The following is a 24,316-nucleotide window of genomic DNA, read 5'->3' as shown; positions in this document are numbered from 1 at the left end:
TGTAAATACCTAGTGCATTTTGGAAGACACTTTAGCTCAACATACATAAGCATATCAAAATGAACCTTGGAGTTTTTATTCTTTGCAACACACTAGATTTAAGACCAAATAGAAAAAATATTTAAAACAATTTTTTTTAAAAAAGACAATCCTTCTAAAAGCACACCAAAAGACTAAAAATAATTTAAAAAAGTGCACCAAAAAGTCAAAAATAAAGTTTTAAACCAGCAATGTAGGAGAAAGAGTGTATGTCTAACAGTTGGCAACTACATTGAATCATACTTAGCCATCTAATCTTGTCTTTTTTTTAAAGTTTTTAACATATTTTTAAATGTTGTATCTTTTTTCAACAAATGTGTTCTTTTTCGACAACAAACACACATACAGTGAACATATTGACATTAGTGTCAAAGTAATACTTGTGGATCTGAGAGCAGAATTGGGACCAGTTATTGTTCTATTGTTCAAGTTCTACTCCTTTATACATATTTCCCACACATTTTAAAGTTTCTGGCACCTCTCTTTTAATGGAATTAGTAATAAGGTGAGATATTATTTATGATAAGATTAGGATACCAGATTTTTATATTTTCACAATGGGAATTAGAAAGTATTTTGCCAAAATCTGAGATACTGTTAGAGAAAGTACCATATGGTTCTAACTACTATTTCCAAATGCAATAATTTATTTTCTTGAATATGAGCCATTTAAATGGACTCTATTTAAAGTATGTTCTTATTTTTTATTCAGGTTATATTCTCACTGGTCTTGTTTTTGGAGTGATTTTCTTCAAAATAATGAATAAAAAACTACTTTTAATTTGCTTTTAACATTTACCTCACACAGAAACAAACCTCAAATGCCCATTAAATGCCAATTTGAGAATAAAATTAACAAGACTTTTTTTCTCCTTTTGAAATTCAATTACAAATGTATGGTGTGTGTGAGTCTCTATTCTAAATGTAAACATTGGGACATAGAGATAAAAATCCATTAAACAGGAAAAATAAAATTAAAAGACCATGAGAAAATAGCATGTAACAAAAAGATTAGCACTGGAACCTGGATCTCCTTTCATATTGACCACATCACAAATCATTTTTGACCTTCACATGCTTATTCTATAGATAGTGGTACATGATAACGTGCAAAATTCTATTCTTTCTAACTATTACTGAAACAGTAAATAACAGGAAAATCTCAGTAACTTTGTGCATATGTGAAACAAAGCATGAATAAAAATGCATACTGCAAAACTTATGCAACCCTAACGCAAGTGGTTTAGTTTGACTTTAGTTTCAAAAGACCTCCAGCCTAAATCATCACTGAGTTAATCCAATGCTATGCTGGAATAAATTAGTTGAAATCAGTGAAATACCACAGCATAAAACTGTAATAACATAGTGATGAATCAGACTTGCTTAGTTCTTCATAGAGCTGTTGAAAAATGTATGCTATTTTTCAGGGGAAAAAACATTCATAATTTGAAGTTTTGAAAATTTTTGACTACTTTCTATAAGCTAGTCAAAAATATTTTCTGCAAAAAGTGCTGGAATTTGGGAAATATAAAAAAAGTAAGCCAGCTCTGTTCTTTTTCCATATAGGTGCACAGAGCACTTGATGTTGCTGTGGCTTATATATAAGGCGGAAGTGAAGATTTTAACAGAAAATACGCTGATTGATAATAAAATAATGGAAAAAAACATAAGCATCATCCCACTTATCCAAACACATATGTTCAGGAGCACATCTTTGGCAGTAAGGAAGAAAGATGGCCAGACCCGCTGACAGAATTGCTGGGCAAGGTGGGAGGAAGGGAACCGGGAAGAAGGGACAGGGTTGGGGGCTAGCTTTTCCTTCTCTGCTGCCCAACCTGCTCTGCTCAGAGCTCCAACAGCAGTTTAACAGTCTCAGGGCTCCAGTCTTTGCCACTGCAGCAGTGGGCTCTTTTGTCACCCCCTTGAAGTTTGGCCTTGAAGTCTGGCCTTAATCATCTTTCTAGTCCCTTGTTTCTTTAGCTCAGCACTCAGCTTATATTACATCATAAGAACATAAGAACAGCCATACTGGTTAAGACCATGATCCATCTATCCCAGTATCCTGTCTTCCAACAGTGGCCCATGCCAGATGCTTCAGAGGGAATGAACAGAATAGGCAATCATCAAGTGACCCACCTCCTGTCACCCCTCCCATTTTCTGACAGCCAGAAGCTGGGGACACCATCCCTGCCTATCTATGACTAAGAGCCATTGGTAAACCTTTCCTCCATGAAATTAGTTTTTATTTTGGACCCTGTGATAGTCTTGACTTTCACAGTATCCTCTGGCTAGGAGTTCCACCTGTTGACTTTGCATTGTGTGAAAAAATGCTTCCTCTTGTTTGTTTCAAACCTGCCTATTAATTTCATTTGATGACCACTAGTTCTTCTTGTGTTATGAGAAAACATAAATAACACTTCCTTCTTTGTTTACTCCACACTTCCTTGATTTTATAGACATCTATCATACCCCACTTTAGTAATCTCTTTTCCAAACTGAAAAGTTCCAGTTTTGTTAATCCATCCCCATTTAGAAGCTGTTCCAGATGCCTAATTTTTTATCCCCTTTTATGAACCTTTTCCAATTCCAATATATCTTTCTAAAGATGTGGGCATGTCATAAATTTAAATGGAGGCAATATGATATTTTCTGTCTTATTATTTATTGTTTTCTTAATGTTTGCCTTTTTGACTGCTGCTGCACAATGAGTGGATGTTTTCAAGGTACTACCCACAATGACTTTATGATATCTTTCTTGAGTGCTAACAATTAATTTAGACCCTGTCTTTTAATATATAGATTTGGGATTATGTTTACCTATGTACATTATTTTGCATTTATTTTCATCTGCCATTTTGTTGCTCAGTCACTCAATTTTGTGAGGTTCCTCTAATTCTTCACAGCAGCTCAGGTAAATCCTTATGCTGGGAGAATCCCCATAGAGCTAGTTAAACTGGACTTAAAGATACTGTAGGCTGCCAGGAAGGCACAAAGCTGCCTTCTTTCTCTCTCTGTCTGTCTCCACACACAAACATACACATCCCTTAGTAATCAGTTTGCACTATGGACAATAAATAAATACAAACAGATGTAGATACCTTCAATTCCAATGCCAAAAAAAGCCAACAAGGATTGAGTGAGTTGGGATGTGCAGGGTGTTGAAAAGTATGCTCTCTGAAGGTGACATTTGGTCAGAAACCCAATGAATTCTGTAGGCTGCACATTCCTGCTATATCAGAGACATCATATGCACATTTTTTCTGCAGTGAAGAGTCTCAAGTGAACAATTCTACTAAGGAAATAAATTGATGGAAGCCTTGGAGGCCAATCTCCTGGCAAAAGGAAAATTGCTATGATAACTAGCAGAGAAGGGAAAAGACTTTTCTTTGGAGAATAAAGATGAAAAAGAAGTATAAAAAATGATTGTTGGTCATGTCTAAATGGTAGTGTGACCTCCACTAATGAGAAAAAACAATAGTAGTCAAGAATAAATAAAGAAGTAACATAAGATGAGGTGAGCAAATAATGAAAATATCTGGATTGTAGGAGCCTAAGAGAGATGAACCATGCAAAAGTGCTTGCTCTTTTAAGATGGAATGGTCAAATGCAGTGTATTCATCCACTTTTTATATAGTTCCTCCAGCTGTGCCATAAAGAATCTTTTTTGACTGAATCTTCCCTTGGGGATTTTAGATTGAATTTCTTAAAGTCCCGAGTTTCTAGTTAGTACAAGACAAGTTAGAATTATGGCAGGAGTGCTCCAAACTAAATCACTTAATGACTGTAATTAAGCAATTTTATTGTTTGGTTCAATATAATGATTATAACTAGTAACAGTCAAATTATTACATAATATATGGGCTCACTTATTAATGTCAGCACAATAAAACCAAAGACCTACTGCCAATAAAATGGCAGCTATGTTACCAACACATGATTTTCATAGATAATTCGTAAGTGTGGCTTTACAGAGATTTTGTTGCTACCACATTTTTTAGAACCTTGCATTATCCTCTTTTGGCCTTCCACACTCTGCCAACACTGTATGGCTGATAGCATAGAGAGTGTGGGGTAGGTATTTATAAGCAGGAAGCAAAAGATTATGTAGACTATATGGGACCTAACCTCAAGAGGCTCACTGCTTCTTCAGTTCCATCACTTTCTGGAATTGTGTCCTTAACATGCAAATGCCTAAATAGGAGTCTGGCTGAGGAATTTGAGTCTGAGTAAATTCTGTAGTTGTGACAGTCTGTAGCAGCTTGCTAGTTCAAACTAGGGTGGCTAATGTAGGCATTCGAAGTTGCAAATGAAGCCCGAGATTTAAATATCCCGGGCTTCATTTGCATCTTGCCGGGCACCGCCATTTTTAAATCCCCTTTAGTGCGGACTCCGTGCCCACTTTTACAAGACTATGATAAATTTTGTACAGAGTATGCCTTGTGGAGTATCATTTGAAAACTCATAACCTGCATTATTGTCCTGGTAAAAAACGTGAGACAACATTGTATGTAAAGTTATAAGATTCTGCTGTATAACATTGCTATAACATGCTCCAAGTTAGAAAGGCAGGGCCAAACCAGCTCTTCAGAGACAATAGACACAACTGAGACCTTGGTCATGTATGAACAATGTCATGTGAGCTATTAGTTACAAAGCCATTCTTTGGTAGAAGGAGGGCATGAGAGAAAATGTTCATATTGGCAATGAAAATAGCTGGAAGTCCCATGTAAACAGATTGACTTTCACCTAAACCTAGTTGAAGATAATCCTCAAAAAGAGAATGATATAAGAATGAGGAAACAAACAACATACACCACCTCTCTCCCTTCTTTGTTATTCACAGCATTAACAACACTTGGAAAACATAGGAAACATCAATGAATTGGAGAAGGGGAAGTAATTCATTTGGACTGTGAAATCTGATGGTGAAAGAAACCTTTTTGCTTCTTTAAATTCATTTAGTTTGTGAAGCTATATTTTAGCTTAACATTATCTTGTTAAGCTATATTATATTGTCGTTTAACTGTTTCATTTTCTTTATAGCCAGTTCTCAATGTTATACCTATTTTCTTGTAATCACTTAAAGTCTGTCTCTCCATAATTAATATATTTATTTTATTCTTTTATCAAAACCAGTGGGTTTTTTGATTGAAGTGCTTGGTAATCTTCACATAACAAGATTTGTGCATATCATTTTCCTGTGATGAAATGACAGACTTTCAATGAACAAGACACAAATTTCTGAGAACAACTATGAGCTGAAAGTTAGCATTTCTGTACTGACACTTTTGACTTTCAGCCAAAATATTTTGTCAAAGTCAAAACTTTCCACATGGGTTGAATGGTAAGGGTGGAAAATACATTTGCCACCCACCGCTAAAGTATATATGGAAAAATATTTTAGTAGTTTCTAAATCACCAGTAATTTTTTTCTTCTTTTTCCCATCCTGAACATTTGGTTTAATAAAATTAAGGCACCTGACTTTATAGGTAGTGTGGTACAAAAACATACCAATAAAAATATTTAAAGCTCAAAAAGCATTTTTTTCAATAGTTTTTTTGTAAAATGGGGCATACAGAATACCTCATAGTGTTCCGTGGCATAAAATGGTTTATTGTCAAGTGTTTGGGATGTACTACATCCCACATTCATTCTGATAAAACCTTGATAGTGCATCAATATCTACTGTAACATGTTGCTTTTAATTGAAGTTTTAATTGAAGTTCAGGGTGTTTTCCAAAAGTACTTGTCCATTGTGTCTACCATTATGCCCATGAAATAGACTTTAGAGGTAAAACTGAGCCTTTTTGATTTACACAAGAATTCCTAAACAGTGACATATTGATACACCTATAACTCCTGCCCTGAGGCATGGCTGCAGCTTTCTCCTTTTTTTCTTCTTCAGGGATCTGGGTTCCCTATAATGTGCCTGGTATCTCCACCCAAGGAAGACCCTTTTAGTGAAGAGCACACACACCTTTCCTCTGGGAAAACATTTAACACACAATCTGGAGTGTCAGTGAAAGCACTCAATAATAAAATAGCTAAGGGTATGTCTACACTAGCCACCCTAGTTCGAACAAGGGTGGCTAGTGTAGTCATTTGAACTTGCAAATGAAGCCTGGGATTAAAATATCCTGGGCTTTATTTGCATGTTCCCGGGCACCGCCATTTTTAAATGCCCGGTAGTTCGAAGTCCCTGCCCGTAGCTGCACGCGGCATGGGCTAGGTAGTTTGAACTAAAGCCCCTAATCCGGATTACCATTACTCCTCCTGCAATGAGGCATAACAGTAGTCCGAATTAGGGGCTTTAGTTCGAACTGCCTAGCCCATGCTGCGTGTAGCCGCGGCAGGGACTTCGAACTACTGGGCATTTAAAAATGGCGGCGCCCGGGAACATGCAAATAAAGCCCGGGATATTTTAATCCCGGGCTTCATTTGCAAGTTCGAATGACTACACTAGCCACCCTAGTTCTAACTAGTTAGAACTAGGGTGGCTAGTGTAGACATACCCTCAGACAATTCCCAGTATAATCAAATAGTAACTGTGGGTTTATTAGGAATGGAAAACTCAGAACAAGGGACAGGAGGATAATAAAAGACAAAAACAACAATGGCTAAATCCCACTCCTCCCAACATTTACAGATCACCCTGTGCTGCTTTCCAGCCCCTGCCCAGACAAAGAGTTAGCTTGGACTCAGTCTTTGGTGGGTGGCACAGCACTGACATTAGTGGCAACCTTAAAACAAAATAAATAAACTACGGTGTGCTGACAAAGTAGCCATACCAAGGATGGCAAGTAGCTTGTGGGGGATAGCTCAGTGGTTTCAGCCTTGGCCTGCTAAACCTAGGGTTATGAGTTCAATGTTTGCAGAGGGGATTTGGGGCAAAAAATTTGTCAGGGATGGTACTTGGTCCTGTGAAGGCAGGGGACTGGACTCAATGACCTTCAAGGTCCCTTCCACTTCTAGGAGATAGGCAATCTCCATTAATTTATTTTATCATCTTTGTGGCTCTCTGGTCCAGATTATAATATGCCTTGTAGCCTGACCATGAGTCTCTTTACCCTCTTCAATTTTTGGTCTCTGATGAGAGGATACTATACAGAGCACCCCAAATCCCAAAAGGATTCAAAGTCTTCCCTTGGATAGGGAAGTGGAGATGAGAAGTGTCCTCCCTGGCTGGGATGCTTCTATCCCTTCTACACTCCAAACACTAAACATTGTCTCTTTGTGTTCTAGCTTAGAATTGCTTCTGGTAGTGTTTTAGACTTAGCTCATTCTACCTCCATCTTGGACTCTCAGCAAACTGGAAAACATGGTCCAGAGCCTCAATGCTCAGGCTATGTGTACACAGCAGGGAAAAGTTGGAAAAAGATATGTAAATTGCAAACCACAATTTGCGCATCTTTTTCCGCTTTTCTTCCGAAAAAGGCTTTTCTGACATTTGGCCCATGTAGACGGGGCCAGATGTCAGGAAAAAACCCTCTTTCAGAACATCCCTTATTCCTTGTTGAATGAGGTTTACAGGGATGCCGAAAAAATGTCTGCTTTTACAATATTTTTTTCTGAAAAGCAGACGCGTTCCTTGGACGTGGCAGGGCTATCCTGGAAAAGCTCTGCAGTGTAGACATAGCCTCTGTGTGGTTATATAACATAACGTAGTCCTCTTAAAATCAGGAATAAGGGACCTTTTGGAAAAGGCTTTATTTTCCGAAAAATCCCGTCTAGACTGGCACTTTTCTCCGGCAAGGCCCCACGCCGGAAAAAAAGCAGCAGCCATGTTTATACAAATGAAGCGGGGGATATTTAAATCCCCCGCTTCATTTACAATTCCGACTTGTCTCATCTGCATCCCTTTTCCGGAAAAGGGGTGCAGTGTAGACACAGCCAGAGGGTAAAATCATTCTTGTACCTAAGGGAAAATTACCCTGGAGCATGAACTGCAGATACTGGTGGTAAAACTGCCTTCTGAGAGCTACCTCATAAGCAGCAATATAGGTTCTGGGTTAGGGCAGGAAGAACAATGATAGGTATAATGCCTTGTTGCACAGTGCAGGGAAGATTATGAATATCACTTTGATCCATAGGCTAGCCTGAGGAGACTGACATAATTTAGAAACTCCTTGAGGGCCATCTCAATTATTAACATAACTACTCCAGCCACTAGAACAACTCAGGATTAGGATTGTGCAAAGAAGGCTTAAAAACACCTTAACTGCACCTTCTTTATGGGCTGTGGATTTTATGCCATATCTCTAAGAAGTGCAGCCCCAAATCTCATGAAGGATTTCTGAATGTGTGAGTGTAGTACTGTATATAAGTACAGTGTTGTGGGATAAAACCTGAGGTGATTTCAATGCAATTGCACCAATGTCTATTAAAAGTTGGATCTGTCTCAGTCTGGATATTCTGCTTGTGTACAGACCATATGCAGCATCACTTCAAGCAAAAAGATACATACACATAACCTAATTTTTTGAACTTCAACATTGTTATTGTGCTGCAGTCAAAAAATTAATAACTAGTGACAGTTTAATTTCACTTTTTTTCTTTAAAAAAGTTCACTAATAGCAAATTGTAACATGCTGTAATTATCTCAAGTTCTAGAATAGTTAATAGCCTAAGCATTGTTCAATTATGGCACTAAATATGTTTTGTAAATACTTTTTTAAACATTAATTTTCACACTTAGCTGAAAGATTGGTTTAATCTAGCAGATCTCCTTGAATGTCTTAATTTATTTGAAGTAATCTAAAGAGATTGTTCAGCTATATTAAAAGCATCAGAAATCATAAGAAAATTAAAAATTCAGATGTAAAATACAGGTATGCAATGATATTTGCTGTATTTTAATAAGATGTTTTTTATAATTATGTACGTCTGCTTTCTTCTTACACATTTTTAATTAGAAGATTTAAAATTTGGCTTTGAAATTTGTCAGTGGCAGTCCTATCTTAAGTTTCTGACTTATATCTCTTAAAATACTATCAATCTATACAGAACTCAGTACTGCGGTGAAACCTGAGAATGGGTAAAACAGGGAGCTTGTTTTTTTGTGTGTCAGATTTAGGACCATTTTTTCCATTATTCACAGTATAGGTGTAAGTTTATGCATTATGTATCTAAATTTGATTAGCAGGGTCAGATACATATAATCCTGATTGACTAGAGACAGAGACATGATTGGGGTTGAGAACACAAAAGCCTAAATGGTGGAGAGGGAACAGAAAAATCCTTCTCCTCAGGAACTACACTTTTCTATCAGTTTATATTTTGCTACAACATAGCTGTTCTGTATAGTGGTTGATAAAACAGTCTCTATTAGAGGTTGTGCTTATACCTCCAATGGGTCTGCACCTCCCTACCTCATTACTTCCCTTTGGGTGCGTCTCCACTGCACCTTTATTTTGAGATAACTAGCGTTATTTTGAAATAACAATGTGAGCATCTGTTATTTCAAAATAATGTTGAAATGATGGGCAGCTTATTTGGAAATCTGTAAACCTCATTCTACAAGGAATAATGCCTATTCCAAAATAGCAATTTAGAAATAAACCATGTGTAGATGCTCCACAGCTGCTATTTCGAAATGGCCCTCACCAGGGCCATTCTAAATTATTCTTCCCCAGTGCCTCCTAGGCTCTAAATTGAGATAGCACATCCACATTAGGGAAGCCTGCCTCAGACTAATTTTGAGGCTTCCCTGCAGTGTAGATGTGCTATTTCAAAATAAGCTATTTCAGAATAACTTATTCCAGAATAGTTTATTTCAAAATATCAGTGCAGTGTAAGTGTACCCCTTCTGATTAAAACAAAACAAAACAAAACAAATGAAACCTAATATACAAATGTTCATTATGAAGTAGTTCAGATTGCACAACACACAGTATACCTGCCACACACCCATAAATGAAAGAAAATGAGAAGTTAAATCACTTAATAAGACAATCTATTCTCCACAAGAGACACACGTAACCATGAACTACCATACACAATATAACAGGAGTAACAATCTAAACTAAAATTTTATTCGTTTTTTACCTGATCTTCTAAGCACAATCCTTTACCAAACCGTCCCCTCAAAACACAAACAACTATAACCCCTAACATCCACAACTACTAGTGCTGGGGAAGAGAAATCGCTTAAAGGAGCATGTATAAAAAGGCAAAAAAGTGATCAGAGTTAAGTGGTCATCTATATTTTCATCTCCTTCCCTGTCAGTTATTTTGTGGATTTATGAATCCTAACTGCTTGGCAATGTTTTGTTTATTAATACAATAGGAACATTTGATTTTACAATTGAAATAAGTGAAAAAAGTATAAAAATGTGCTTTTCAAATAAAAGATTTACCAGCGCTCTAAAAAGAAACAAAGGTATTTTGCTTTTCTCCCTTTCCCAGTCTCTTGATAGCTGGAGGGCCACCTGAACAGCTTCAGTTCCATGGGAGTATAATTGGACTTACAAATTCAAAGATTTACAAAGAAAAGAAAAAAACAGGAAAAAAGATCACTAGAAACCTTTTACTCCTCTTTCTAAATATTAACAGACAGAGACTGTGCAGATTTGGGATCTCTTTGGAAAAACAGCAATGTTGTGGTTCATTATGACAAACAAAACCTTAAGGAATAAAAGGTACAGATGAAATGCATGTAAAATGGAGTCAATAATTAATTACTGATAAAATTGTACAGGAATACAAAGTATACAAGCTAAAATAAAACTACGCTAAGATAATATGCGTTTGGGATATGACAGACAATGCAAATCTTGAACAAAGAGATCACATCTTGGTGAAACAATCTAAATGCAAAATCAATATGTTATGGTTATCAGGGTATTGATAACATCAGGAAACATACAGATATCAAATGTGGCTATATTAAGTTTTGCATATGTAGACTAACAGTGTAATTTGCCTCCTGGAGATGCAATCTCAGTTTATGGTTGGATCTTCACGGTGCATCATTTATTAGATTGTGATTTCCTTCTTTTCTTCATCCTTTTCCAGTCATCGTCATCACCATCCCAAATCACAAGGGGATGTGGCTCTCTGGCAAACTAATCACCTCCTGGCAAGGGGCAGTGTGTGCATACAGTTTACATCCATAATTGGCAATCTGGTCACATCACTGAAACTTCTAGTCTCCATGTGATCTCTGGACATATAGCCACATTCCTTGGCATGCAAGTTTTGGAATTTGCTAGTCTTCCATTCCAAAATACAACCATACCACGAAAGCTGCTGATACTGCATCAGAGCTGATGGAGGCAGTTGCTTGGTTAGGTTTCAGTCTCCTTGTTTCTGATCTTGTACTCCTATTAGGTATGGAGAAGCTCATGAAGACAATTAGAGGCTTACGTTCTTCAGACTTTCTTTGCACCCATGTTTCACTTCCACATGCCAGAGTTTGTATAAAAGTGGTTCCATAAGTATGATGTCATCACAACCTCACAGAAGCTGATGAAAAGGCCAAAATGTGGTAGCAGCTACTGCTATATGAAAGGTCATGTCTTTTCAAACATTTTCCAGCACTGTCTTTAATAGTGCACAAACATAGGATAGCTGTCCCCCTGCTTAACACTCTGTATTAATACTGAGCTAGTTATAATGTTATGAAGACTGTTTGATGCTAATGGTCAGGGTCTTATTTTTATAGGTATTAATAACCAGATCAATGGATGCTGCTTCTTGCACAGATCACCCATCATCTGCAGTGATTCATGCAACTGAAGCAACACGGTGGCTTCATCAGCATACTGATGATCCATCAGCTGATCAATGCCAACAATGTCAATAATGACAACAATGGTGATGGAGTACAAGCTCACTGAACTCCTGTGGAAACAGGAAACCATGTTGAAGCACATACATTCATGCTGTCAAGATGTTTAAACTGAAGTTGGTCTTTAAACTGAAGTTGACAATTTGGTTAATTGTCCTTGTAGCTGAATTGAACAAGGGTTTCTCTGAAACTGAGGCAAGAATGACCACTGAAACCTTGCAAAAAGGCTATTCCAGTGTCTTGTGTGTTGCTTGCAACTGTAAAATTGGTGCCTGGGATGTCTGGGCATAATCTGAAAAGCCAAAGCCCATCCTTCTTATCAAGCATGAAAATTTTAAACATGAAGATCTGTGCACTGTCTGAATTGCACTGACCAGGAGGCTATGAAAAGAAAGTTGAGATTTATAGAGTTTTAAAAAGCCATTCTCTCCTGTGCTCCTTACTTCTCTCTGAAAAAAGATTCAATAGCATAATGATTTTGTGAGGCACTTCTTCTATTTATAAATATTAAATCGGAGACAAGAGAAAACATGTTAGCTGACATGGGTGACCAGTCATACAGATGAAGATCAAATTCCTAATATTGATTATTCAAGTGAGCATTCACTGCAAACAATTCACAAAAACCAGTAGGTTAAATATGCTCATAAAATTATTTGTTGAATAATTATGAATATTTGTAAAAACCAAACAAACCTGGGATGAATTCACCAACCATTCACAAACAGAAAACATTGTGCAATCCAATGAACAAATTATGTGCAATTAACAGTTTAATCAGTTCTATATATGGTATGTCTGCACCCAACACTCCTTGTTGCACATGAGTACATTACATTCACTACACACATCTACTCCTTGGCATGGGTATAAATAGAAGTGAAGATACTGAGCCATAGCTTACACAAGTAAAGTTATGCCTAAACCCCCTAGAGTATGTACCTTGCTCTCTCTGAACCCAAGCAGAATATACACACTACTGTTAGTTGCACTACTTACTTGTGTTATTTGTTTGTACTTGTTTTTTATAATTTGATTTAATTTCTATAATTTGTAGGACTGTTTTTTGAGTTTCAGATCACTGAAGATCTCCTGGTGAAGTCAGACTGGTCTCTTGCCATACCTATCTTATCTCTCTTATCCTCTTATTTTTCTGATGCAGTTGGATAGTTTGCACTTGTGCCCTTAATAATATCTCTTTGATAAATTGCCAGTTCTCCTGGACTGATTTTCCCCTTAGACTTGCTTCACATAAGATGTTATTCCCTGAGTTAAAATAAATTCTCCCTTCTTGTAATCTTTAAAAAATGGAATTCATTATTTTCCACTTAATGTGTTTGACATCCCTACACTACAAGTTGCACAGCCTACAGAAAGTGAAACTCCTTCCCCTAAAGAGTTTGAAACATTCACCACTTCTCATTTTACTTCATGATGGGGGAGTCGAGGAGAGAAGACAGTAGAAGATCATGTGGATATGTAAGTGGTGTGTACATATGGATAGAGATAATGGATTCCTTTTTCTAAACACAAATTATAACTGTTTATACTGTAATTTTAGGGGATGCGGTGAGACAGGAGGGCTGTGTCTAGACTGGCAAGTTTTTCTGGAAAATCAGCTGCTTTTCCGGAAAAACTTGCCAGATGTCTACACCGGCCGCTTGAATTTCCGCAAAAGCCCTGATGATCTCATGTAAGATTGTCAGTGCTTTTCCGGAAATACTATGCTGCTCCCGTTCGGGCAAAAGTCTTTTTCTGAAAGACTTTTGCGCAAAAGGGCCAGTGTAGACAGCACAGTACTGTTTTCTGCAAAAAAGCCCCGATTGTGAAAATGGCAATCGAGGCTTTTTTGCGGAAAAGCACGTCTAAATTGGCTAAAAGTTGGTAGAGCTGAATGATTTTTTGCGGAAAAGCACGTCTAAAAGTGCTTTTGCGGAAAAGCATCCTGCCAATCTAGAGGCGCTTTTCCGAAAATGCTTTTAACGGAAAACTTTTCCGTTAAAATCATTTTCGGAAAATCATGCCAGTGTAGACGTAGCCTGGATGTGTGGGATATGAGAGGGGATTAAGCTGGATGGTGAAAGTTGGTGCCAGGTTCACAGGAAATAGGGAATAGAGGAGAAAAGCTGGATAATGGTAAGTAGTAGTTGGCTGGGTACAGAAACAGAAGAGAACAGAAAGGGTGTCCGGGACACCGCTAGCAAGCCGCAGATCTTTATAGGTCACTTCCAGAAGGGTTCTACTGACACTGGCTGGTGCTACTGCAGTGGTGCCACATGGAAAAGTGGGAAACTACTCTGACTTCGCAGGAGAGAAAGAAGGCACAAAAATCCACAAATATCTCTTTTCCCTGTTTAAATGGTGATCAGTGCTAAGCTAATGGTCTGTTATTAAATAATCTATTTGCTGTCTTTCCATTTATTATTGTATAATTTATCTTTGTGATGAAGCAAAGAGACCACCTACCATCACAGAAAGTGTTTAAGAGAGCCTTTGGCCCAGTTAGACCTACCCCATTATACTTTCAGCTACGCTGGAATTGGGGAGAAAAGGAATGAACCTAACTTAGTCCAGGGCTGACTGGTGAAGAAGTAGAAGCTGGCTGAGGGGTGTGCAATAATTTTTGATGGGTCACCACTACAAAAATGTGGTAAGTGGGTAAGGGCCACACTTTTCTATGGAGGACTATGGGGTCTGGGATGGAGGTTGGGTGCATAAGAGAGCTCGGAGTAGGGGATTGGTATGCAGAAGAGAGAGTGGGGCCTGAGAGAGAGTTTAGGTGAAGGAGGGGGTTTGCAGTGCACAAAGCTCCTCCCCCACACCAGCACAGAGAGGCAGATGGAGCACAATAGTCATGCAAAAGTATTTTTTCTATAGTGAAGGGCATGTTGTTACATCTGAGATTCCTAAGGTCCAGCAGAGGACTCAAGTGTGTGTTTCACTTTAAGTGTGGAAGTAGCTCAGTTGGGGGCACGCTAAGCTCCAGGCTCTGCAGAGATCTGGCTGCCTCTCGGCTCACCCTTTTCAGGAGTGCAGAGCCAGGCCTCCTCGTCCAGGCCCCACCAGGCCATATCTTGCCTACCCTTGAGCTAGCTGCCTTCCTACCTGAGGGGAAGTGTCAATCATTTGCCAGACAAGCAGATACCAGGAAATAAATACTGTCTCCCTGAATAACACATAAACTGTTTTCAAAGAAAAGTTTGTGGATAACTAGCTTTCCTGTGCTAGATTTTAGAAAGCTGCAGCCTTTCAAATATATTCACTAGAAATGTTATGCTGTTTCAAGCTAAGTGGTTTAATGACTTCTCATATTAAGCAAAGAATGAAAATGGGTGTGATATATAGTTTGAGGGCATAGCCCTTTGTCTGCCAACATAGTACACAGGAAGGGTTTTTTTCAGATTTGGTCATACTAATCAATTTATTTTACTACCCAGAAGCATGACAGTAATTCTAACCCATCATTAACACAGTGTAAGTCCATCATGTTATATTGGCTAATAGATTTTAAAATCATTCAGCTCTACCAACATACATCATCTCCCCAGAGGTGGATAACTAGCATGCTCCCTCTTCTTTATTTTTAGGGCTATAATAAACAAGGCACTATATAAATTCAAAATATGAGATTGTAGTGAAACATGTACCTCCAGTGAACAACTGTGACACTGTTGAGGTTTTTAAATTTGTGGTATGTTTTCCTTTTCAGTGTAACCTACTTCCTTAACTTTATATACACATGTATATTATTTCTTATTTAAAAATAATATGATCTGTCATCAATATCCATAGATACTAAGGTATATACTCTTTCTCTGACTCTTTTTCAAATTTGATACAACTTATTCAAGTACGGAATTCCATCAAGAAAGTTTTGCAAATATTTATTGAGTCAATTTTTAGCAAGATGAGAGAGGTTTTTTACCCTTAACATTCACATAATTTTGAAGCCATAGTAAACATAGATCCCTCTTATATTTTCATGGAAAATAATAATGATCTTAAAGAATTTAATTAGCCATAAACTAAAATAAATCCCTGCAGAGTTACCAGAATATCTTACCCATGGAATGTGATTATATTTCAGTTTCCCAAGGAGATTTATGATATCATGTGTGGATCCTTCAGTGTCCTAAAAGAAGAAATAAACCATATTATTTCCACTCTTATGAGTGAGGCACTTTGCTGGCATCAGAATATTTCTGTACATCTACAGCATTTTGTTTTAGGGTTCACTTTTTAGCCATCATGCCTTCTAGGACTTCACCTCAGTGCCAGTTACTTCAGACTGCCTTCATGAGTTACGACTCACAATGCTATCCCATTAACATCATTTTGGTTACATTATAGTTACATTTATACTCATCGGCTTTATCACCAAAAATGAACACAGCGGAGAATCCAAGCACGCTGAAGGAGGCATTAGTACTGCATGGATTAAGTGGAAATATGTGCATTTCTCATGCATAATTATAAGGCGGCATCTTGCCCAGACATATCTAAGCACTGTAGTTCTTTCACACAAAATCAGACAAGGCTGTTAAATCACAGTTTATTTTTTGTGAATTTAAATCATCCCTTGGGCTTTCAGTCTACAGTTAGTTTATTTCCCCTTCAAAGGCTAAAACTTCTGTTTCCAGGACATAGTAAAATGGCTAAGGAACTTGAAGATTTACACCACTTTGCTGAGAATAGGATGATGATCTTGTAAAGGTAGACCAATAACAAATAAGTAGTCCTCCATAATGCTGGTGTGTAAATAATATAGAGGATGCATAAAATATACTGGTCTAGTGGTCTGAACATAGGATTGGGAGCCAAGATTTCTTTGAGCTATAATTCCAGTTTAGACACTTCCTCTCTATATAATCTAAAGGTAATCACTTAACAGTTTTTTTTTCATTTAGGATCCTCAGTTGTAAAATGTGGAAACTAGTACTTACCTACTTTACAAGGGCTGTGTCTAGACTACACCTCTCAGTCGACAGAGAGATGTAGATTAGGCATGTTGCAATTGCTAATGAAGCAGGGATTTAAATATCCCACACTTCATTAGCATAAACATAGCTGCCGCTTTTTTCGAAACAGCTTTTTAAAGAAAATGGCAGTCTAGACGCGGATCTGTCGAAAATAAACCCTTTTTCAACAGATCCTGTAAACCTCATTTTTGGAGGAATACAGGATCTGTCAAAAAGGGTTTATTTTCAACAGATCCGCGTCTAGACTGCTGTTTTTTTCAAAAAAGCTCCGTTTAAAAAAAAAGCGACTGCCATGTTTATGCTAAAGAAGCGTGGGATATTTAAATCCCTGCTTCATTAGCAATTTCAACGTGCCTAATTTACTTCTCTCTGTCGACAGAGAGGTGTCGTCTAGATATACCCAGGGAGTTATGATGTATTAATTATGGGTTTGATTCAACCCTTTTACTGCAGGAAAGTGCAAAGATGAGGTAACTAGGTATCAGACTCCTGTAGCTTTTTAAGCATTGTGTGCTCATACATAGATTAAATTTCAGTCATCCACACTGGAAGTCACATTCTGAGAGATCACCATGGCCAAGTCATCTATTATCATAGGTGACTCATGGTAGAACTCAAGAAGTGCAATGCCCCTCCATTTCCTGTACCTCACCAAAATTTTAATTTCTAAATGGGGTGCTCCCTCGTGCCCCCTGCCTGTTCTTCTCAATGGTTATCCCTGCACCTCCCTCCACAGGCATCAGTTGCCTATGTCCATTATGATGAGGTAAAGTCTTCCATTATTATTATTTGTATTACTGCAGCATTTGGAAGCCTAGGCAGTATACAATCACAGAACAAATTGACAGTACCTGCCTCAAGGGTCTTGAAATTTAAATATAAGAAAAGTGACAACATGGATACAGAAGGATAGGGGAGTAAAATGAAATAATGAGGCAATATTGCTTGGCGTGGTACGTAGGGATCTCTGAATGCCAGCAGTCTAACCATTGTCAATATTTTTTTTGTACACATCAGGGTGAAGGAGAGTTTTAATGAGAGTTCTGAAGGAGGATCATGAGTAAGCTTTGCTGATGTTTATGGGGAGCTGTTCCCAAGTATAAGGTGAAGTATGGGAGAAAACATAAAGGTTTTAAATTTTCAGACAAGCTGCTATGTAATGGAGGCTGACATCAAGAGCCAATAAGAAAGTGAGCATTTTGTCTCTGTTACATGAACCAGTGTGAAAGCCAATTGGGAGAGGTCCTGGCAGTGGGTTAGATGACTCAGTTTATTTTGATCAGAAGTTGACACCAGAAGTAGTTTACAAGGTGATTTTCTTGAAAATTGGCTAGATTGTTCTTGGGTTTGGGAGCTGATGATAGACTTCCTGAATCAAAAGTGGAGGTGACTATTTCTGTTAGCAAGGGTCACACATATATTTCACCAGACACAACTGTCAGAGTGGCTGGCTATATGCCCTGATGTAGAAAGAGTAACAGTTCTCTGGGAGGACTGTGTACCAGTGATAGCCTCATATCAGCAGAATCTATCCCAATAATTCCACCATGAGTAAGTCCTATAGAATAAACCCTCCCTTGCCATTAAAGTCGTAGTCTCAGGAGAGTGTCCTAACTGGACATGGGGGGTACTCTAGGGCAAGTTCTTCATCTCTCCTAATGAAGTTGCTTTTCATGATATAAATTAAATATTCATGAGTGCAGGGATTTGAATTTGCTTTCTCTCAGATGAGTGCCCTAGTCACAAAGTTATAGAGTCACTCTCTCTCTATGGCCGATGTCTATTCAAGTATTTTTTACACAGTAGAATGGCTTCAGAAGGAAAGATTGAGAGACATCTGCCCCAAAATACCCACCAACCCATGGAACCTTATAAAAAGATATAAGAACAGCTCCTTCTTCTGAGCTTAATATATTTGTAAATTCATATCAACTTTACAAATATATTCAGTGAGCTTGAAACTATTTTTTTGGCCAAAAAGCTACTTTTCTGAAAAGAAAAAAATATCCTGGTCTAACTAGCTTAAGTATGTTTTGGTCCTTTGTGGCGGTAGATAACAGTGGCAGGATTTGTACACATAAAACTAACAAATATTAGTCATTATGTATATGTTTGTATTCAAGATCTGAATGAATTCTCCCCTGAGAGTTAGTGATGAACTGGAGGAAAAGGCCTCAGGACCAGACTGTATTTACATAGAAGAGATCAGCAGACAGACCTGCATTACCAAAGTGATCAATTCTAGGGTTTTCGGGGTTAAAATTCATTTTAATATTGAAAGTAGGGGTAATGAAGTACTGTATCCTGGTTGTATGAGTAAAGACCAACAAGACTGTACTTGTAAATCCATGTAAGAATCAAACATAAGAATGGCCATAGTGGGTCAGACCAAAGGTCCATCCAGCCAAGTACCCTGTCTGCTGACAGTGGCCAATGCCAGGTGTCCCAGAGGGAGTGAACGGAACAGGTACCGATCAAGCAATCTCTCTCCTGCCATGCATTTCCACGCTCTGACAAACAGAAGCTAGGGATACCATTCCTTACCCATACTGACAAATAGCCATTAATGGACTTAACCTCCATGAATTTATCTAGTTCTCTTTTAAATCCTGTACATTTATCCACATTCAATTTCATTTGCCATTCTGTTGCCGAATCACTTAGTTTTGTGAGATATTTTTGAAGTTCTTCACAGTCTGATTTGGTCTTAACTACCTTGAGCAGTTTAGTATAGTCTGCAAACTTTGCCACCTCACTGTTTACCCCTTTCTCCAGATCATTTATGAATAAGCTAAATAGGATTGCTCCTAGGACTGACCCTTGGGTACACCACTAGTTACCCCTCTCTATTCTGAAAATTTACCATTTATTCCTACCCTTTGTTTCCTGTCGTTTAACCAGTTCTCAGTCCATGAAAGGATCTTCCCTCTTATCCCATGACAACTTAATTTACGTAAGAGCCTTTGGTGAGGGACCTTGTCAAACTGTTTCAGGAAATCTAAGTACACTATATCTACTGTATCCCCCTTGTCCACATGTTTGTTAACCCCTTCAAATAAATCTAATAGACTAGTAAGACATGATTTCCCTTTATAGAAACCATGTTGACTTTTTTCCAACAACTTATGTTCTTCTACGTGTCTGACAATTTTATTCTTTAGTATTTTTTCAACTAATTTGCCCGGTACTGACGTTAGACTTACCAGTCTGTAATTGCCAGGATCACCTCTAGAGCCCTTTTTAAATATTGGCATCATATTAGCTATCTTCCAGTCATTTGGTACAGAAGCTGATTCAAAGGATAGGTTACAAACCATAGTTAATAGTTCTTCAATTTCACATTTGACTTCTTTCAGAACTCTTGGGTGAATGCCATCTGGTCCCGGTGACTTGTTACTGTTAAGTTTAATTAATTCCAAAACCTCCTATAATGACACTTAAATCTGTGACAAGTCCTCAGATTTGTCACCTACATAGGATGGGTCAGGTTTGGGAATCTCCCTAACATCCTCAGCCGTAAAGACTGAAGCAAAGAATTCATTTAGTTTCTCCATAATGACTTTTTCGTCTTTAAGTGCTCCTTTTGTATCTCGATCATCCAGGGGCCCCACTGGTTGTTTAGAAGGCTTCCTGCTTCTGATGTACTTAAAAAACATTTTATTTTTACCTTTTGGTTATGTCTACATTGCAGGCTTTTTGTGCAAGAACAGCTGTTCTTGTGCAAAAACTTTTTGGGTGTCTACACTGCACGCACGTTCTTACACAAGTAAATTTACAGTAAAGCGTCAGAAAACAGGGCTTCCTCTCTGCACGAGGAATAAGCCATTGTGGAAGAGCTCTTGTGCAAAAGGGCTTATCCCTCGTGGGGAGAGGAATAACTCTTCTGGAAGAAGCCCTGTTTTCCGACACTGTACTGTAAATTTACTTGCACAAGAACACGCGTGCAGTATAGACACCTGGAAAGTTTTTGCACAAGAACAGCTGTTCTTGCACAAGAAGCCTGCAGTGTAGATGCAGTCTTTGAGTTTTTGGCTAGCTGTTCTTCAAACTCCTTTTTGGCTTTTCTTTTTACATTTTTACACTTAATTTGGCAGTGTTTATTCTCCTTTCTGTTTACCTCACTTGGGTTATGTCTAGACTACATGGCTCCATCGATGGAGCTAGCCTTTGTTATTGCCTACACTACCACTTGGCAGAAAGGTTACACATTGAAGAATGTACTGCATTACATCATTATTATCGGAAATTGCATAAAGGAAATGGATTTGAAGTTTAGAGATGGATTGACCACATGTGAGATCCTTTAAATAATGTCACATTCAGATGCTTGGTATATTTCCCTGATCCGACCCATAGGACAGAGTCTGATCTCGTTTTTATGTAAATCTAGAAGAATTCCACTAAATCTTCATTGGTGTGAATGGATACTAAATTGATTGCATGTATGGTATAATGTTACTGTATTTGTATGGGTACCACATTTCCTGAAATCAGTGCTTTCCCTGGGGCATGGGTGCAGTAAATAACTAAAGGCACTATTTCTATTGATCTGAAGCCAGAACTCCTGCTTTCCTGAAGTAGTATTTGATGATATATTAGGAAATATTTGGCAATTTATCAGTTCAGAGTGTGGTTCCTATAGACAGATATAAAATTATGTGTTCTAGGATATGTGGCAGAGACTTCAGTACAATACAGACTTTCAATTAATATATAATATCAGTTAACTGCAATATAGACTACAGTCAAACTATCTACTTTATAGCAATGGGAATATTTCTGGTTGTTTAAGATTCTACATAAGGGCCATTTCAGCAGAGAATGTAAGTACATGCTTACATCTTTCCCTGTTCAGCAAAATACATAAGCACAAGCTAGTCGCATTGAAGGTAATGGGATGTGAAGTCATGCTTACACATAAGCATGTGATTAAGTACCTTGCTGAATAGATATGGACTGCTGAATCAGAGTTCTGATTTGGTCTGATTTTCAGTCTGGTTTTCATTGAACACAAAGTCGCTATTACGATTCATGTCAGAGAGGGATCATCATACTGAGACACTTCAATTTGCATAATGTACATTTAATTAATTCACATTTCATTCCAGCCCATTCTTACTGCCCACAATTCACCATGAAGTGGGCCTGCTCCTCAAGGCAGTAGGAGATTTACGTACTGAGAAATTTCATGGCACAGATGGGGTTACTGTCAAGTTTCTTATATAGAAGGGAAACAAAACCTTAATGACTTTCTTCAACCCATGTCTGATAAATATTTAATTATTTTATGTTCTCAGATCAAATAATGGTGAGCTAATTTGCCTGCTAAGCTGGATGTTAAATAAAACTTTTCAGTTTATTTAAGATTCTAGAGGACCTAGATACTTAGAGGGGGGTTACTGGGGTAGTCCACAGCAGTAAGGATGACACTGCAGCTGCCAGCTCCTCCCCCCCCCCCCCCAGGTCCTCTGGCAGCTCTGGGGGGCAGGGCAGGACTGTGCGGCTTGGCCTGGCCCTGGCTCTAGCAGCTCCCCTTAGGGGGGGAGCACAGGGCTGCACAAGCTGGCCCTAGTGGTGCTCCTGGGAGGTGCACTGAGCTGCAGGGCTCCTCACCACCACCATCTGGGGCTGTGGTTGAGGACCAGGGAGGAGGGATTTGTGGGTAGGGTACCACATACCCATAGTCAGTGGCCAGCAATTTAGAGAGCTCTCTAGCCCCAACAGGTCACTCTCTTCCTGTGGTCACTCTGCAGTATAGCTATCCCCTGTGCTCACTGCCCACCAGTGGTAACCGTGAGGCATAGGTGTCTCTACTTTCAGCTCCTTCCCTTTCTGTGTTATGGGAAACAATCAGATTCCAGGCACATCCCATTTCGCTCATACAACCAAATCTTTACCTTGTTTTAAGTTAGGATAAGAGGAAGCTGCATACCAAATTTGGTGGACCTAGCTCTTACCATTTAGGAGGCATTCTTGAGCAGACTCCTTGATAGATGAATGGACTCACAGGCATACAGACAGATGCGCAATCTCCCTAAGATAGACAGATATTAATAATTGCAAAGTGTGTAAGAGGTTTGTTGCTAGAACATCTTTAAAGTTTCATTCAAGAAATACGATAACACTCCACTTCCATGGTTTACTAAGCATTACAAACTGGAATTGCTATGAGAGTACACTGTGGTATGTTCACTATTTCCAAAGATATATACAGGTATTAAATACATTATTATTATTATTATTATTATTATTATTATTATTGTTGTTGTTGTTGTTGTTGCAATAATTAACAAACAAACAAAAACTGATAAAACTCTAGAAGTAATATATTACCCCAACTGGATAATGAAAGGCCTTGAAAGGATTTCTGAGCAGGGACAATAGAAATGGTTGGGGGGGGGGGGGAGCGGGGTTTCCCTCACATCTGCTGTGTGTGGAGGGACTGCCTGTGGAATTTCTGTGGAGGAGTTTAGTTGATTTTACTTTCTGCTTTGCTCTATTCTTTAATTTTAAGAGCAGATCTCTCTGAGAGTCATTCAGAAATATGTATTAGGTTATTCAAATGAATTACCTCCACTGTTGCTGGATCAACGTATTATAGCCTGTGGCAGGGTGTTGGCCTGCACTGGCCCTTTAAAGGGCTGAGACCTGGAGTCAGGAGGAGGCCCAGCTGGAGGCCATATAGAGCAGCTCCTGGGAGGAGGAGGAGGAGAGACTTGCCTGCTGGCCTTCAATGAGATAGGCTTTGGCCTAGCAAACCCAGACCACGTGGCCTGAGGCCCTATGGGCTGCAAAAAGGCAGTCATGGAGGGGGGGGCTCACATGGAGGCAGCCCTAAAAGGCCAAGTTGCAAGGAGGCAGCCATGGTTCACAAGGAGGCAGCTGCAGTAGGCTGGGGAAGCCCCCAGCCATCAATCCACAAGGCAGGGTTGCAGGAGGTAACCAGGCAGGCAGAGTGGGAGAAGAACTGGGGGCCCTAAGGAGTAGGGAGGACTCTAGAGGAGGAGCAGAGGAAGAACAATGACTCCTCCTCCCCCCCGGAAGGGGGTGCAGACCAAGACCGGAGTGGTCACTGCTGGAGGGCAGTGCCCTGAAGACACCACACCCAAAGGGGGCGTATCAGAGCAGCCAGCTACTTTCCCAAAGCCACCCCGAGGGAAGAAGCCGTACTGAAAGTGAGTTGAGCCCGCTACAAGCTAAACACCTAAGCTCCACCTTAGGAGTCCAACTTTTACCCTATAAAAGACACCGATTCCATACTGTTCCCCACCACCACATCTATATTAAGTCAATTCACTTTTCCTCCCCACCAACCCATTATAGCCCCAGCCCATTCTCTGTCAATCCAACATGCGTTTCATCTCCTCAAGCCCACAAACAGGGAGGGGACAAAGGGGGCCATTGACCGGGGGCCCAGTGATTCAAAGGGGCCTGGACTTCCCAGCCACTTCTGCTGCTACTGTGGCAGCAGCAGTGTCCAGAACCCTGGGCCCTTTAAATTGCAGATGG

At 38.9% G+C, this 24,316-nt stretch overlaps 1 long non-coding RNA gene across 1 annotated transcript; it reads right to left on the bottom strand.

Moving 5' to 3' along the window:
- Positions 1-9,960: 9,960 nt before the first annotated feature.
- On the bottom strand, positions 9,961-22,841 carry LOC142827023 (uncharacterized). Its single transcript, XR_012901365.1, has 3 exons — positions 22,765-22,841; positions 15,892-15,960; positions 9,961-12,277 (listed from the first exon to the last, which is right to left on the bottom strand). It is a non-coding gene; the product is annotated as an uncharacterized LOC142827023 (long non-coding RNA).
- Between the last annotated feature and the right edge of the window lie 1,475 nt (positions 22,842-24,316).

The sequence above is a fragment of the Pelodiscus sinensis genome, chromosome 1, assembly GCF_049634645.1.
Source record: "Pelodiscus sinensis isolate JC-2024 chromosome 1, ASM4963464v1, whole genome shotgun sequence".
Taxonomy (NCBI): Eukaryota; Metazoa; Chordata; order Testudines; family Trionychidae; genus Pelodiscus; species Pelodiscus sinensis.
Note: the sequence above shows the minus strand (reverse complement) of the source record. Positions and strands in the feature narration are given on the sequence as shown.